This window comes from Dipteris shenzhenensis, chromosome 4 (genome assembly GCF_047967505.1).
Source record: "Dipteris shenzhenensis isolate YYH24624 ecotype China chromosome 4, Dip_SZ_1.0, whole genome shotgun sequence".
NCBI classification, from domain to species: domain Eukaryota; kingdom Viridiplantae; phylum Streptophyta; class Polypodiopsida; order Gleicheniales; family Dipteridaceae; genus Dipteris; species Dipteris shenzhenensis.
The window spans coordinates 30,744,614-30,755,993 of NC_141599.1; positions in this window are offsets into that span (position 1 = coordinate 30,744,614).

An 11,380-nucleotide genomic window follows, 5' to 3' on the forward strand; every position below is an offset into this window, starting at 1 on the left:
CAAGAAACGCATGATTTTGGTATCAGTGTTACGTTTTTGTGTCGGGCGCATGTCCTTTTCTACTTTTTAGAAAAGTTCGTCTGTCGGAGCGCGTCTATAGGCGCATCTCAGAGCGCGTCTAAAATCGCATCTACAGGCGCGTCTAGACGCGCATCTAGCCTATTTGTAGACACAGACAGCCGCGTCTATAGACGCACTGTTATACGCAAAAATAAACACGCTTCTTAGACGCGTCTATAGACGCGCTCCGACAGTAATCTTTTCTTCCCTTCCCCTTTCTTCTCAGCTCATCAGTAATCGTCTTTTTTTCTTTTTTCCAGTTGATCATGTGGCCAGGAAGCTCTTCAGGCTCACTTGATCTCCGGGAGTCTATTTCTAGGGACTTATATAACCTTTTAGGGCACCCTCCTAGTCCTGTGGAGTTATACGGGTATATGACGGGTACTCTAAACACCCCCTAGGAGTCGGCACTACAGACTCCAAACCAACCACACCAGCTGAGATTACCCCAGCGGAGTCAACATAGCCCAGCCGGCTATACAGCCGAGGCCCTTCTCCCATGCCGTCTTATGCCCCTTCCCCCATGCCCTCTTATGCCCCTTTTGCCATGCCATCTTATGCCCCTTCCCCCATGCCGTCAGGAGGTCCTTCTGTCTTACAGAGCCGTCGGTGTACTCCTGTGCAATCGAGACTCGGTTCTCTAGCTACGAGTGGTGCACGTAGTCCCGTGCAGTCTCCAGCTACGAGTGGCCAGCGTATTAGCTCGACACGACACAGTAGCAGGCGTAGTAGCAGGGAGAGCAATGGGGGATGCATGGCACATTGCTTTGGGAGGGGTGGTGGTGGAGACGATGATGATTCAGATGATTTAGACGTGCCTCCGGGTGATGGTACGATCTTCTATGACATCACTTAGACAGGAGGCATCTTGATGGATGCACGGGGGAAGGACATCATGGCCTTCATGCACTCTGTAATTGCTAACAATTACAGAGATTGCTTTATCCACTACAAAGACCAGCCAAAGAGGTTGGTTGATGAGACCCTCGCTGCTATTCGCTCTAGGTATCCTAACCCCCCCAATCATCAGTTCACAGATAAATGGGCCAAGTCAAAGATTGTTACGATACTTGGCAATAAAAGATCTTCGCTTAAGAGGCAAGCACTAGCGGAGCTTGCCAGACTCGAGGGAGGTCAACCACCAAGGGGCCCGCCCCACACCACTCACAAGCATGAGTGGAAGAAAGCAATGAAGTCAGCGAGGGAGGACCCCAGTCTGCAGCACGTGGAGGCACGAAGGATCCAGATGGAGCAATATGAAAGCGTGCATTTTGGAGCAGGGGGTGTTGAATCATGGGAGGCCCAATTTGTAAGTATCGATCTCAAATTATGTTGCTTATGTAGTTTATTAGGAGGTTGTTTCTTTGTACTAACCCCTCCGCAAATTGTGTCGCCTTGCAGCTTGATATCGTGGGCAGATACCCTACTCCTGTCGAGATAGCCTACCACCACCACCATCGCAGAGGAGATACATGGAAGCACTTCTATCATGATGGGTTAATTATTGAGGAGCAGTATATCCGGGCTACTGGAGCGGCGCCTGAGCTATTTGAAAGTAATTAAATAATGTCAATATTATAAGTAAAGATTTGATTTTTCATACATTGATTTATGTTGTCCCTTGTTTACAGGTCCCTGCACAAGAAGACGAGGAAGAAGACGAGGAAGGAGGCGGAGAAGGGAGCACGTAAGGGAGCGCAGAAGGGAGCGTGGAAGGGAGCAAGGATGTGGAGAACATAGATTAGTCATAGAAGTAGTGCTAGCTACTCTTTTTTGTACTTAAAGCCACTGGCTTGGCTTTGTGCCTCTTGTATATACACTCCTCTTATTTTTTATACTTCAAGCCACATGACGTGGCTTAGCTTTGTGCTATATGTACATACAAGCACTTTTTGAGCTTTTAATTTTATTGCGTTTTGGAGTTGTAATGTTTTATTTGGAATTGTAATTAAAATGCGGTTGGCTGTAAGAATTGAATTACACAATGTGGAAATGGGATTCTTGTAACTATATAGCATACACAACATACACAGCATTCTGTAAATTTAAAAAAAAATATTATGTAGCGCGTCTATCAGTGCGTGCGTCTGTCTGTTTGAGAAGCGTCTATTTGCACGTTTACAAACGCGTCTATAAGATCATTTATAAATGCGTCTATACACACGTTTAATGATGCGTATGTTCGTCTTTTAAATTTTTTAGTAGAGCGTCTATTTACATGTCTAGGTGCACGTCTGTCTGCTATATAGACGTGCTGTTAGACGCGGGTCTCTAGACACAGAAATAGACGCGCGTGCAAATAGACGCACCCGTAAGGTTTTTTTTTAGTTCAGTAAATGCGTCTGTGTGCGCGTTTGTGGGTGCTTTGTCTTGTTGTGATGATGAGGAATTTTTCTTCAACTTGGATGAGGACTTATAAGTATTTTTCAACACGATCACATTATAAAAATCAATTGTCCAAAGTATTGACCATGCAAGACAAACTTAGACCTAAAGCGAGCATCTTCATGAACATAAAGCCCTCCCTCTAAGGATAGTAGACAGCTTGATTGATATCAATAGGAGCAAGATGGGAATCCAAGCCAAGCAACAACTATAACCCTAGATAAAAGAGCATCAACTATAACCTCAAGTAGGAAGGCAATCCTCCAAAACAGTGGTGGGTAGTAAATGCACAAGAAAGTAAGATAAACAAAGTTAAAAAACATTTTTAAAAAAAGAAGTGCTACCATTAGAAGAAAAAAAGAAACAAATATCAAATGAAACCAAAGAAGTAACACATTACAAACATTCAAGAATAGTAAATTCCATCAACAGACTCATATGGAACAAATGACCGAGAAGAGGGTTGTGGAAATGAACTCTCAGCATGTCTTGATTGTTTTCTAATACCTTAATGCTTCTTAGAAAGACCTCTTGACGATGTATTCTTACTTTGTATTTTACATGTGTGCTATTTTCTCAAATTTCTCTCCAATGATTGAAGCTATAGAGAGTCATTGCCAACCATTGTACTTACAGATGGTCATCTTGATTTTATGAACTTTTATTTTGTCAATGTTTTAAACCACAAGTATCAACATGCTTTCTTGGTCATCTTTGTTCAATTTCTTAAATTAAGATATAAGAAGAAACTGCATCCCAGTTTGGTAGCCCAAAATTTTAGAAAAGCATGAAGATCTTAGAATGACTCAAAATTAATTTTTCATATTTTGGTTTTTTGCCCATAAGCCAAGGAACCATCCAAATTTAAAGAAATAGGGATTTTAGGATCTAGAGCCTCAGAGTTTCCCCCACTGTTATTTCCTTTCCTAGAAAATTCTCATGCAATAGTTCTCTCTTTGTGATAAATTGAACTTAATGTGGATATTAGTTGCACTCTCTATTATATATCATGAAAATTCGTTATGCATATACTTCATACCTACGATTTATCCTTGGAGAGCCATCATAAAGGTTTATTAGGCGTAGACCAACTAAAATCAAATGGACAATTGCCCTTTTTGGTGATATTAAGCTTCAACTCTAATATGATCTTAATATGGCTTGCCTTGGGAGGAGGAGTTCTCAATGAAATTTAGCGTATCCACCATAATTCCATAGTTTCCCAATGGAGACTTTTATCTCAATTTGGAATTTGTTTATATTTTAAGTGAGTTTAAAATCCTCTTCCAAGATCTAGCATATTTTGTCTCTTCAATATCAAGCGATGTCCTTTTCTATCTGAAATTTTATCTTTCTTATCAGGGTCTCCTAAGGGACTAACTCCCCCTCCTATTTCATACTAAAGTTTTTTTTCGAGTTGAATGCACCCTTGTATGACCAAATTAAAAAAGAGAGAACAAAGACCCATTAAAAAAATGCAGCTCAATATTAATACATTAATAAGGAGCACAATATTCTTATAAATGATACATAAAACAAGAGAACAAAAAAATGTTTTTTCTCTTTGAAAAAGGTTCACAGCTTCTAAAAAGGAAAAGAAAACCTACTTTTGGACACAACACAAAGGTAGCGAAAGGGGTGCACAATAAACCTCCAGAAGGGCCAAGCACGAGGAAAAAGAGGGCAGACAAGATCATATGACAATTCATCCATATGGGTGGAAACCATGCTCTAATAGGAAGAGTGGAAGAGGGGGAGGGGAAGGACAAGCATTGCATCTTATAAAGGGTAGAGCAATTTATTTAGGCGGCCTTAAAAGGACAGGCAAGGGGATTCTAGTCATTTGGAAAATTGTCTCTTCCAGCTTTGGGAATTAAGCCGCACAATTATATATCCAATTGAAAATTATACCTTCTAGATTTGGGAATGAGAATGTGTGTGCATGCGCACGTGTGTGTGTGTGTGTGTGTGTGTGTGTGTGTGTGTGTGAGAGAGAGAGAGAGAGAGAGAGAGAGAGAGAGAGAGAGAAGGGGGGAGGAGGTGAGGGAGGGAGGGAGTTGGGGGGAGGGGGAAGGAGGGGGAAGGGGGGGGGTTAACTTGAGGAAGTGCTTCATTTTCTTTGGATACACATTAAGCTCAATAGGGCTACAATAAAAGTGGTTAGCTAATAATCCGAAACAAATACTACTTGAAATTTAGGAATTTTCCAAGTTTGGGGATCCTGGTATTGAAATTTTCAGCCTAATTATAACACCTTGTATAGCGTATTACTTTTTTCATCCCATGGCCCACAAAGTTATTCATATATATGTACACTGTAATTTGTCTTAAATATTAAAATAAACATCGGAGGATGCATAGGAAGCAAACATTTCAATAACCTTGGATTGTGACACATCCACATAATAGTTAATATATATGTAGTATTGTAATTTGTCTTATATATTAAAAGTAGACATTGGAGGATGCATAGGAAGCAAACACTTCAATAACCTTGGATTTTGACACATCCACTTCATAGTTAACCGAGTTGTGGAATAAGAATGTAGGCAATCATCTCTCCTAGGAAATAATGAATGTACGCATGTCTCCTACTAGTGGTAGGATGATGAAGTTCAAAAGGCGTGAGACGGACATATAGTTAAGTAGTGGATTGTATAGTGGTACTAAGCTTTATTTATCGATGGGGTATGGAAAAATCATGCGTCCATTTTGTGTTGCAAGGTCTTTTTCTATGCATCGTCGACAAGAGTGGCAATCATGAACGTACGCCTGCTTGTCTCCTAGGCAATCAATGAACGTATCGTACTACTGGTGATGATACAGTTCAAAAGGGTGCGAGGGATGGACTGGATGTTAAAGACGGTGGGTTGTAGCGGCAATGCAAAGCACTAGCAATCTTAGCTTCATCGGTCAATGGGGTGTAGAAAAATCATTATCTTGATCAACTTATAGATTCATCCCATGCCTCCGCGATTTTGTATTGCAGCTTGCAAGGTCTTTTCCTCATGAGATCACAATCCAATGGTTCCTACAGATGGATCGCTCTCAAAGCATTCCACAGAACTATCTGCATAAATGAACCAAACCCATTGAGTTGGCATTGCTGTACTGAGTGATTATTTAGGTTGTTCCACTGTTTGGCGATATACTTAGACTGCGGTATTTTTGGCATGAGACGTTCGGCGACCCAGTAGCAATGTTAAGGCTCAGGGCATTCTAGCGAAGGCTGGCACGGATGGGGGAAGATCCGAGGAAGAAAGAGTAATGCGCATGTCACGTAGCTAGACTTTATTCTTGCAAAGCAGGTGTATGATGGCCAAGGTTGTGAAGGGCAAGAGATTCTTGGTAGAGAGCGTTGCATTGATTGTGGCTCGGCTTAAAGTGGAACGAAAACTGGGAACAATCTGTGGGATTATCCTCGAAGATGAAGTTGAGGTGGGACTACCCCCATTCTCTCCCGTCCGTGGAAGTCTTAGTGTTTGGCCAAAGCAATCGAGGATTTTGCGTGGGTAATGGCGTTCATCAAGTCTCACTAACATCGTAGACGTTAAGACGACTCTCTTCGATTGCGCTGTACTCGCATGTGGCGGATGAAGTTGACATTGTATTGTCTATGACCTTTGTTGCTCTGCAACCTAATGTCCAAAAGAATGGCCATGGCTGCCCTATTTCATGTGTCCAGGAAGCCTAACTTAATACTTTCAATGCACTCAAATGCCACCATTGAGAGGGTTATCAAGCAAGTTGTTGCAAGGACCTAGCGACGGAGTGGGTGCGTCATCCGATCGAAGAGCGAGAGCTATTCCAGCTGGGTAAAAGACGTTAGAAGTTACAACATTATTAGACGTTTTAAGTCAAACATTATTTTATTAGTTAGATCACAAGCGAGACTTGAAGTTCAACGCTTTGAAAGCATTTATAGTGAGAATGGCCTTAATAGCTGGTTGTAACCCCCAATGTGTTGCAGTGGAAAGAACCTACTTGTACACACGTACGTTCAATAGAAACATCAATTCGTGTCTCTGTCTTCATCTCATTTGATTTCTTTCATACAAGGTTAATTACTCATTCTCAATTCGAACATGGTATGAGAGCACTTCATCCGATCCTGAGCCCCACATTCATCAAGGACGAGATATGCCAGAATTTGACGATGGAGAGTGAAGAATGAATGGACCAGTGCTGATCGTGAACGTTCTGAAGAGATGATCGTTGGCGACCTTCAGGCCTTGAACACATGACCAAGTAAGTGACTGGGCACGACAAGACGCAAAAGCAAAGCACGACTTGTTTCACCGATTAGAGAGCACTCAACTTTTGCACGTGGAACAAAAGGGGGGAGGAATGGGCAGTGTGAAGGAAGTGAGGCGAGGTAGAGTTGATGAGGGAGAGGCGGAGATAGGTGGTGGCGAGGAGGAGCTTTGGCGATTGCAACCTAAGGAGGAGGTGGAGGGCGCTTTAAACGAGGCCCAAGCCGAATGGCAAAGGTGCAGAAAGCTATGGGATCGAGTATGGCGGCAGCAAGGTATGGTTGCTGCAATCGATGGCTGCACATCACAAATCACAAGTAGAGATGCTTACAGGAGTGAAGACGCATCGCATTTAGCAACGCTATGGATTCAATTTTTTTAAAACTTTGTGAGCAAAAGAGATTTACATTAGAATGAAAATGAAAGTGAAAAGAATTACACAACAGTTTAGAGCAACTCCAAAGGCAATTGAAGCTCGGAGCGTCTAAAGCTTACCAAAAATTTCCCACTACATGAACATGTGCCATTGCTCATAGGAGTTTTCATTTGGGGGTAGGAAGGAGGGAGCAAAGAACTTGTAATACATTCATTTAATGGAGTCATGCATACTTGTAGAAGACATGGTCTTCGAGGGGACACCGAGATTAGATATTGTAAATGCCCTAGCAAGGATTGCCACCTTCAAGGAAAAGACAAGAAAGACATTGTCTACCATCTCAAAGAAGAAGTCACATGAGACTGATATGGCATTAAGTCCAGATGGACTTGGAGGTGATCAATTGCATAATTTCCCAGTTCATGCACTAGGTGTTCTTTGGTAGGGTTAGAGCCAAGGTGTGGCAATATGTAGAAACATACATTCATATGTGTTTTCTTGTGAGCTTGTACGTACTTGTAGCAGATATGGAATCGATCTTGGGAGGGGAACCTAAGGAACATGTAGCAATTGCCCCTATACAAATTTATACCTTCAAGCACTACATGGGAAAGCTACCTATTAGTATAAAAATAAAAATATATGGGCTTGTGCAAACCCAATCAAATTTGGGAGTATGGTCTTCCATTATTCAACATGCCCACATATCCATGTACAAGGTGCAAAATTGGAGCTGTGGTACTCTGAAATGCATAGCACTGAGCTGGCTGTGTATGACCAGGTGTCAAAAGAAAAATATTGCACTCCCCCTTAGATGTATGAACGACACCACAGCCTATCTCAAGGTTTAGAGTGGGCTGAATCTTTTTTAATGGTTCAGATTAAAACCCATGCTTTTTTAAGGCTTCACTATTAAAATCCACCCTCATGGAGTGGCATGGAAAGAAAGAAGGAAGTCGATGGATGACACAACTTGGCAACAGGAAGCATAACAATTATTCCACTGTTATGTGATGCAAAGCTATGTGCTCGTCAGCCGTGCAAGCACTCCTAGTTTCAAAAAGAAATACACAGCAACCCTCAAGAGATCCTGAAAAGATGGAATGGACGGCAACTTCACATTTGATCGACCTTAGGCCAATTCATCAACCTTCTCTTTTGTTGATCATCCGCATTCACCACCCTTCAAAGGTGCATTGCATCCCACCGATCCCATCGCCTTCTGCTCTTTGCCTTTCTTTCACATGTTTGAGCTCATCACTTCCCGAATGCTGCAAGAAATGATCTACGCTTGATCCTTGCTCATTGCTCCCTTGCCAAGTTTCCATTTCAGTCAGGATGGGAGGAATTATGAGCTATGCTTCTGTGACTCGACCCCCCCTCCCAACTCGCCCTCTTGGTCCTCCTTTGCATGAGGTGCCTTTGCATGGGCTTTCTCCACCTTCTTAGACAGTGAAGCAGAGCAAGGAAAAGGGCGACAATAAAGTAGAATGGTTGAACCTTCCCTGTCCTATCAACTACAATGAAATTCAGCTATAGCAAAATGGCAACTCAATTCGAATGCTTATCTTATAGTCTAAGTGATAGAGGAGAATGTGGAGTCCACGCTTACACCGTCGTTCCTCAACATTATGCTATGAGCCTTGAGATTCCACCATACACAGATGAACTTGGCGTGGGTAGGGGATGAAGTTGAATGAATAGGTGGAGGAGCTTGGCTGGAGTAGGAGAAGGTGGAGCTGAAGGCCCTAGACCTCAGCTACAGAGGTAAGTGCACCCTTTGTTGTCAGGAATTTTGAATTCGTAGTGTCTAACAAGGAGGCCAAATCCTTGGACATCTGCTAAAAGGAAAGTGACATGGTAAAATGGTGAACGGAGGGTTGGAGCTGCACCCGAGGTGCATTCCGTTCAGAGAGAGTTGAAAGGTATGTTGGGAGAGAGAGGGTCCCATGGGTATGGTCCCTCTCCATGTCCAAATCAACCCATGCTTCGTCACCTCCCACAAACGATGAAACTCTTAGGATGGAGATTATCCTTAGGCATACTTTCAATGCACTCAAATACCACCATTGAAAGGGTGATCTAGCAAATTGTTGCAAGGAGCTAGTGATGGAGTGGATGCGCCATCCAATTGAAGAGCGAGAGTTATTCCAACTGGGTAAAAGGGGGGAGGAATGGGCATGATGAAGGAAGTGAGGCAGGTAGAGTTGACAAAGGAGAGGCAAAGATCGGTGGTGGTAAGGCGGAGGAGGTTCTACATGGCGATTGCAAGCTAAGGAGGTGGTGGAGGGCACACAGATGCTTTAAAAGGAGGTCCAAGCCACATGGCAAAGGTGGAGTGTTTTTGCTAGAAAGCTATGGGGTTGAGTATGGCGGCAGCAAGGTATGGTTGCTGCAGTCAATGGCTGCAGTATAGCCTCGAGGGTTGCACTATTAAGAAACCCTATGTATCATGTGCATTCAAGGGGTATTTAAAAAACACCTCAACTAAAAAATTTTCCCCCATAGAAACACCCCTCTTTACTTATGAACAAGTGATTTTTTCCTAAAATAGAATTAAAAAACCCCTCCTCTTATTGTAATCTTGTTAAGTTTTTAAAAAAGTTAAATTAAAATACCTGTAACCTATCCTTTTGAATGCATGTGGTATACTAAAAGTTTGTGAGGTTAACCCCCAAGAGTACAACACAAATCACATGAGTGAAGACGCATAGCATTTAGCAATGCTATGGTTCAATTTCTTTTTTTGGTGAGGGAAAGAGATTAAGTTATATTAGGATGGAAATGAAAATGAAAATAATTACATAGTAGTGTTGCAGAGCAGCTACAAAGGCAATCGAAGCTTAGGTGCTCCAAATTTTAGAGTATTTCCACTCAAATATCAATCTCAGTAGAGATCTTGAAATTTGGACATGGAGAAAAATGATATTATTTCTCACTATCCATATCTTTTAAATGATAAGAGCTCTAACTAGGCTCCACACCTACCACAACGGGTCAGCCATTTTGCCCTTGTGTGTAGGTAAAGCAATTTTCCATGAGACTTGTACTAACAATTTTCCATGAGACTTGTACTGACAATTGGACTTTGCGAAACCAATTGAACACTGCATGCCAAATAGTTGTGATGACATGGTAGCCCCAAAAGAGATGATGATGAGATTCTAAAGCTCCCTTGCAAAGTGAACATACAGGAGAGATGGGCCTCCACTTCGACACTAGATCCTTGGTGGAGAATTTGCAAATAATTAACCTCTATGGTAGGAAATTGAGTCGATATGAAGGTGTAGTTTACCATGCCCTTCTAAGCTGAGAAGCCCATATGTCCCTAGATTCATGTAGAGCATACTGCTTTCATGATAGGTGAGTTGAAACTCGTGCAATTAGCGGGGGTGGGTTGTAGAGGTCTCTAAAATTGAGCTTATGGGCAAGCTTCATCGAGCTCGTAATCCACCCCTTGAAGTCTCCTGAAAGTTGTATATGTAGACTAGTCTACCACTCAAGTCTCAAACGTAGAAGCAATGTGGCCATGAATTGCAATTCTACTTGGTTAGGCGAAAATGTTGGTGTAGTTGTGGAGAAGAGTGCCAATTGTGGAGACCTCAGTCCTATAGCTCCGCCCACAAACAGATGCCCCTCGAATTCAACCTCCTTGCGACGTTTGGCTTCAACTGGATAGGCACTACTCGATTGTCAAAGGCTTCACAACATATCCATATGTTTTGGGAAAGCGAGCTATCATCTATTATGCGCTGGGGACCACCAACGAACACTCTCCCATCATTTTTTGCCAAATTACTATCAGAGCAGTTAAATGCAGAGATTGAAGTATTTGGAGTGCAAAAGGAGAGAATAAAATCTCTTGCCATGAAGTCGTTCCATACTTAATCCTGACCACTCCTTCCTACTAAATCCAATGCTTGCTCAAAACTGCCCAAAGTTGTTGAGTGTGTAGTTTGAGGAGCCATTTTGTGCAAAGGCGATCACATTGTTCTTTCAATGGTTCAATCCCAAAACCATCAAGCTTTAGCACTTTTATGCACAATGTCTAGCTGCCACAAAATGGAATGCCACCGATCATGCCAAAGAAATTCTCTAGCCAATTTTTCAATGGCCAGAAAAGCCATTTTGAAAAAGGAAAATACAGCGGAGATGTAAACCATTGCTGCTAGTAAAATGATGTGTTTGAGCACAGTTATCCTCCCAACTAGATACAAGGAGTTATGTCTCCACTTATGGAAAATATGTTGAATTTTGTCTATACATCAATCTTTCCTCTGCTTGATCGTGACCCCGTAGCCTAATG